Below are 6,888 nucleotides of genomic sequence, written 5' to 3' on the forward strand. Positions count from 1 at the left end.
GGGGGGGACTTCGAGAACGGTTTGAGACAGTAGGGGTGGGGGGAGGGGGGCCAGGGTTGAGGGAGGCCTAGAAGAAAGGGAAGATTGGGTGAGAAACAGGTAAGACCTCGGGGACCCAAACAGTCTATCTGCTTTGAACTTTATCCTCCTGGGAGGAACAGAGATCTATTGAAGATTATTCAAGAGGATGGTGTTATAAGATGGGAGCTGAGATCAATCACTTGAGCTGTGTGAAGACAGAGAGAGGAAGGGAGGTGGAGAAGTCTGGAGAGACAGCCGCTAACCAAGAGACTGAGCACGGAAGAGCTGCAGGTTGGATGGGGTAATGACAGCTGGGGTTAATTTTCCATCCACCAAGACCTTCCCATGGGCCCCTGGGTACCCCGTGAAACTGTCTTGGTTAGGTGACAGTTCTCACAGGCTATGGGACTTCCCTGAGCCCAGGAGATCCTCGATATCAAGAGAGAGAGAGAGAGAGAGAGAGAGAGAGAGAGAGAGAGAGAGAGAGAGAGACAGAGACAGAGAGACAGAGAGACAGAGAGACAGAGAGAGACAGAGAGAGAGAATGAGAATGGCTAAGAGAGAAACCAGAAACCAGATTGGGGGTTAGGAGGGCAGAGGAAGGCCATTCCATTAGGACACACACCGGTGGTAAACTTCTCTTTCAGGTGCCAATTCTGCTAATTACTGGCTGCTTTAGCACAGCCAAGTCAATTTGGTAATCAAGCCTCAGCTTCTATGTCTGTAAAATGTGGTTATAGGGCAATGGAGATGGCTCAGCAGGGACCGGGTGCCCTGGTTCAGATCCTTAAAACTCTCATAAAGCCGGGCAGTGGTGGCACACACCTTTAGTCCCCAGCACTTGGGAGGCAGAGGCAGGTGGATTTCTGAGTTCGAGGCCAGCCTGGTCTACAGAGTGAGTTCCAGGACAGCCAGGGCTACACAGAGAAACCCTGTCTTGAAAAAAAACAAAACAAAACAAAACAAAACAAAACCCTCTCACATAAAGTGGAGATAACTAACCCCACAAAGTTGTCTTCAAACCTCACACATGTTCTGTGGCATGCACAACCCCCCCCCAAAATACACACACAGCAATAATAAATCAAATACAAAAAGTAAAATATGATTATGGCTAAGACCAACCTTTAATGCCTTGGAGGCTGGACAAGGTGGTGTGGGCAGGGCTGCCTCAGTTAGGGTTTTACTGCTGTGGACAGACACCATGACCAAGGCAGTTCTTATAAAGACAACATTTAACTGAGGCTGGCTTACAGGTTCAGAGGTTCATTCATTATCATCAAGGTGGGAACATGGCAGTGTCTAGGCAGGCATGATGCAGGCAGAGCTGAGAGTTCTACATCTTCATCTGAAGGATTCATCTGGAAGTCTGACTTCCAGGCAGCTAGGATGAGGGTCTTAAAGTCCACACCCACAGTGACACACCTACTCCAACAAGGCCACACCTCCTAATAGTGCCACTCCCTGGGTCAAACATTTTCAAACCATGACAAGGGCTCAGCCTGTTTTTTTGTGGGGTGGGAGGAGGGTCAGAGAACACCCAAGTAAAGGGGATTTTCAGGTTCTCCATCCCTCAGAGAGTCTGTGGCTATGTAGGTGGGCACCTTGGCTCTCTGGCCTGGAAGAACCTCTTCAAACCAGGGTGGGTTTCAAATCAGGTCAGCCCCAGGCTGAGAGCACATGGAATTAGGCCAAGGGAATTCTAGCCAAAGGCAAAGAAAACAATCTGGTTAGTCCAGGGCCACCTTCTGCAGGAAGGTGCTGTCTGTGGCTGCTCCCTTGTTGAGACGTTCAAAATGATTTTTCCGGGCCAGGTTTCAAGGAGAGAATCTCTGTCCTATTTCGTCCTTTGCTTTCTCTCATTTAGTGCTTGCACACTGAAGGTCGCTTCTGATCCCAGTTACTGTGTATATCCCTGCTTTAGTTTCTTTCTTAAAATCCTTTGTGTGTGTGTGTGTATGTGTGTAGGCTGTGTGCCTTTATGATTGTGTGTGTGTGTGTGTGTGGATTGTATGCCTGTGTGTGTGTGTGTAAATTGTATGCCTGTGTATATGTGTGTACGTGTGTGTGTGTGTGTGTGTGTGTGTGTGTGTGTGTGTGTGTATGTGTTTGAGCCTCTTCTATCACTCTCCTCTGCCTTATTTCTTTAAGACAGGATCTCTCACTGAGCCAGGCTGGCTACCAGAAAAGCCCAGCCAGTTTTTTTTTTTCAGATCTCATTACAGATGGTTGTGAGCCACCACCATGTGGTTGCTGGGAATTGAACTCAGGACCTCTGGAAAAGCAGTCAGTGCTCTTAACCGCTGAGCCATCTCTTAAGCTCCACCCAGCCAGTTTTTTAAAAAATGTGAGTGCCTGGTTCTGAACTCAGGTCCTAACACTTAACCCAAAATGTTCTTAACTACTGAACTAGCTCTCCATCTCTCCAGCCCCTACATTATTATTGTTTTCTTTCTTCTTTCCTTCCTTTCCTTTCTTTCTTTCTCTCTCCTTTCTTTCTTCCTTTCATTTTTGGCATACTGGAAAATTGAGCCCAAGGCCTCAAACATGTTGAGCAAGCACTTTACCGCTGAATTACACTCTTTCAGGTGCTCATTATGGCCTCCAAGTGAGGAAAGTCCTACTTATTATTCACCCCATTGTATGGATGGGGAAACCGAGGCTGGAAAAAGTTCACCCATGTATATGAATCTACACTTTCTTGGCCTATGGATGGGTCAGTGCACTTAGAGCCCAAGGTTTGCCCAGCACCTTGAATGATCCAGTTTGTAAAACTGGGCCAAAAGCCACTAAGAGAAAAAAGCTTAACACAAGGCGAAGCAGTCTTCAGCTTGGCAGCTCCGACTGTTGTATTTGTATGACACCTGCCAGAGGGAGTTTAGCACAGGGAAACATGAATCTTTCCCAAATCACTGGCCTGATTCTTCCAGTCATATCGAAAGAAAAACTTCTTTGCATGGAGGAGGGACCGGAAAGGGATCCCAGAACCTCACATGCACATACTAGGCACATGCTACCAACCTGATAGTGAATCTCATACACAATTCCCCTCATGCCAGGCCTTCTCAGGGAGCCTCGTACCCCTTGCTTGACTCAGTTCATCTTCCCAAATGACCCCAAAGAAAGGGGCTCAAACAGAGAAGTTCAAGAATTTCTGAAGGTCATGTGACTAGTGAGCGGAAGAATTGAGTTTCAAAATCACATACCTCAGTGATAGGGAACTTGTCTGAGAGGCAGAAGGCTCTCCGTTCAGTCTCCAGTACCAGAAAAAATAAAGCTAGTTAATTAACAGAACAGCAGGGTCTCCAGGGTCTGGGCACTTAATCACGTTGACTACTTCCTATACAATTTGAAGCACATCCTGTTTCCTTCTTTGCCTTGACTGCCAGGAAGCTCAGAGCCACACTTTGGGTTATATCACAATCCCTGTCCTTAGAAAACTTTCCATCAGCTCGCTTGCTCGCTGCTGTATTCAGAATTTCATGTTTCTTCCTTCCTTCTCCCCTGGCCTTCTGCCCAGGCATTCATTACTCCTTGATTCCTGCTCTTTAATTATTGATCAAATGGTCTTTAGGCTGTGGCGGAAACCACCTCCAAATCCTTTTTGGAATCAGCAGGACATAAGACATTTATGAGATGTTTAGGGACCTTCTGACTGGCTGAGCCTCCCCTCAGAGTCATGCAGGGTGAGTGTCTTTGAGCAGTTTCCAGGCTAGAACAGTGAAAGTTTTCTGCATTACACAGCTCTGCATAAGTTAGCACTGCATCCATAAAATTCAGAAATGATGCTAGAGCTACAGCAGACCCACCTTGACATCTCAGTGCTTAGCTAAAAGGAAGCTCCTCAGTAGCTCGCTGGGTAAAGCTCTTGTCATGTGCATGAGGGGTGGAGTTTGAATGGAGTTTAGACCTCTCAAACCCAGCCCACGCAGGAGACAGGTGGACATGGAGGTCTGGCTGGAATCCCAAGGCAGAGAAGTGGAGATGGGATTTTCAGTGCAAGCCAGTGAGCTACAGGAGCAAAACCAGGGAGCTCTGGGTTTAGTGGAGGAAGGACCTTGCCTCAATATCTAAGGTGGAGAGTGATGGAGAAAGATACCCAGAGCTCTATATGAATGCCAGCAACTGCACATATGTGAATGCATGTGCTTTCACGTGTGCGTGTACACACACACACACACACACACACACACACACACTACACATATTTTTGAAAAAGTAGAAAAAAAACCCAAATCTCTTTCAATGTATGTCCTGTGTAAGGATGGAGTAAAAACCCAGACTGAATCAGGTTCTGCCACGTTCAACGTGTGGCTTCCAAGGTCACTCTGGTGTTGGCATTCACTTGGCAGATGGGAGAGCACATGCATACTTCTTAACCACGCTGGCCTGGATTTGGTACCACGTCATCCTTGCTACTGTCCCATTGGTAGGAAAGAGTCACATATTTGCACATAATTGCAAGACAGGCTGGAAAAATGTAGTCTGGGTTGCTTTTCTCTGAAACAGCTCTAAACCTGGAGGGGAGGCATCTTTGGTGAATAGCTGACACAGGTCCAGCTCATGTATATATGGATGCAGAGTGGCCACAAGAGGGAAAATGGGCTTGCCTTTCTTTTGAGGAACCATGGGTAAAAGCATTTAGGGCTGGGGAGATGGCTCAGTAAGGAAATGTTTGTGTCACTATAATGTCAGTACTGGGCAAATGAATCTTTAGAGCTCATTGTCCAGCCGGCCTGTTTGGATTAGAGAGCTTTATGTTCAGTGAAAGACTCTGTCCCCAAAAATGAAATAAAATGAAGAGGAGAGAGCTTAGAAAGTTTGTTCATTGGTTAGAACACCGGCTACTTTTGAAGAGGACCTGGGTTCAGTTCCCAGCCTTACATGGGAATCTGTAACTAAAGCTCCAGGGCTTTGACATCCTCTTCTGGCCTCAACATTACCTGTACACACACACACACACACACACACACACACACACACACACACACACACACACTTAAGAAAAAAAGAATCTTAAGGGAAAAAAAGCAGACTTAGGCAGTGGTGGCGCACACCTTTAATCCCCAGCACTTGGGAGGCAGAGGCAGGTGGATTTCTGAGTTCAAGGCCAGCCTGGTCTACAGAGTGAGTTCCAGGACAGCCAGGGCTACACAGAGAAACCCTGTCTTGAAAAACAAAAAACAAACAAACAAAAAGTTGTGTGCATATATGGAGGCCCAAAATCAGCATCCCTTCTCAGTCACACCAACAGGAGCTTTGGTGTCCCTCACTGAAAAGGAAGCTCATTGGCTTAGCTAAACTGATTAGCCAATGACAGTCAGGTGTTTGATTCTACCTCCCAGTGATAGGTTTACAGGCTCAGGCAGTCACATTACATCAGCTAAGTTGTTCGTTTGCTCATTTGCTTGTTTTTGAGACAGGGTCTCTCTGTGTAGCCCGGCCTGTCCTGGAACTCTCTCTGTAGACCTGGCTGCTCTTGAGCTCAGTGATCCAAATGTCCAAGTGCTGGGGTTAAAGGCCTGCACCACCAAAGCAGGCCATACCCAGCATTTTTTGTGGGTGCTGGGATTTGGAAGTCGGGTCCTCATGATTGTGTGGCAGACATTTTAACGACAAGCCATCAACTGGCTTTACTTTTGCAGTTTAAAACCAAACTTTTGTCTCCAAAGGAAGGGAAACATGGAGAACACCATGAGAGGAAGTAGTCAAAGAGAGACGGATCTTCACTAGTTTTTAAGGTCATAGAAAAGAGTCAGGCCGGATGCCCCAACTTTTAGCTTGGTTGCCTAGTTCTGTGGTCTTTTCTGAGATAACTGCTTTGTGCTGAGTTATGGGTGGGCATCTGGGGGACTCATAACAAATAAGTTAAGGTCTTGACCTGCAGGTTATGGAACTGCACGGAGGACGCAGTGCCCTGAATGGACCGGCCTGAGGTCTGAAAGCAGAAGGCTGGAGTCTTAGCTGTTACATAGCTGTGTGAAACCACACGACCTCTCTGGTTGTCAGATTCCCGGCCCAGTGGGTAAAGTTCGTTGTGATAATCAGGCCGACCTGAGTTAGAATAGATCCTATAAACTGTCCTCGGATCCTCTCCCCGCAACCCGGTGCTCACCCCTCGTCCGTCGGCCTCACTGTTCTCATCCGAAGGATGGAGTTAACAGGCTGACATCAGGCGGTTGGAATCTGGCCGCATTGTGGACTCTGCCTCCCTGGGATAAGTGTGTGGCCTCTTGCCCCGTTCCAAGGACTGTCACACACACACCCCCAACACACACACACACACACACACACACACACACACACACACACACACACCCGCGGGTTCCCGGCAGACGAGAACCCCGAGTTCACAAGACGCGGCTTCCTGGCTGCGTTCCGGAGAAGGAGCTTTGCGCCGCAGGTCCCATCCCCCGGTCGTCCGGCTCAGGAAACGCAGAGAAAGCCAGGAACCCGGCCTGCCAGGCCCCGGGGCCCTCCGCCCCGTCCTTCGGCTGCAGGAAGCGCGCTGGCGGGAACGCCCTGCCCGTGGGTGGGAAAAGCCCGAACTGCTGCATCGCGGCGTCCCTGGGTGCAGCGAGCTGTCACCGCCGCAGCTGCCGCATGCCCCTGCCGCAGCCCCATCCCTGCGCCAGTGCGGCAGCCGCGTGGCCGGGATCCTGCAGGCGCCACGGCGCCGGGGTGCAGGGAGGGAGGGCGCGGACCCAGAGCTCGCTTAGAGGGGGCGACCTGCTTAGGGTGTGTGGGTGAGTGCTCCACCGGGTCGCTAGGACATTGCCGGACCCGCTGGCGTTAGACTCGGGTGTCTCTTTGAGTCTCAACTTGTGCTTGGCTCCCGGAGACTTAGTTTCTTTTCTTTTCTTTTCT

The 6,888-nt window shown here is 49.0% G+C and overlaps 1 protein-coding gene across 2 annotated transcripts in view; it reads left to right on the forward strand.

Moving 5' to 3' along the window:
- Window positions 1-80: 80 nt before the first annotated feature.
- Luzp1 (leucine zipper protein 1) overlaps window positions 81-6,888 on the forward strand; it is a 97,122-nt gene continuing 90,314 nt past the window's right edge. Inside the window, exon 1 of one of the 2 annotated variants that reach the window (XM_031379102.1) lies at window positions 81-99. The gene's annotated coding sequence lies outside the window, so the exon portion shown is untranslated. Of the gene's footprint in view, window positions 100-289; window positions 313-6,888 lie in introns of those variants that run through there. The other variant, XM_031379103.1, reaches the window with a different exon arrangement.

Source organism: Mastomys coucha, unplaced genomic scaffold, assembly GCF_008632895.1.
Source record: "Mastomys coucha isolate ucsf_1 unplaced genomic scaffold, UCSF_Mcou_1 pScaffold18, whole genome shotgun sequence".
NCBI classification, from domain to species: domain Eukaryota; kingdom Metazoa; phylum Chordata; class Mammalia; order Rodentia; family Muridae; genus Mastomys; species Mastomys coucha.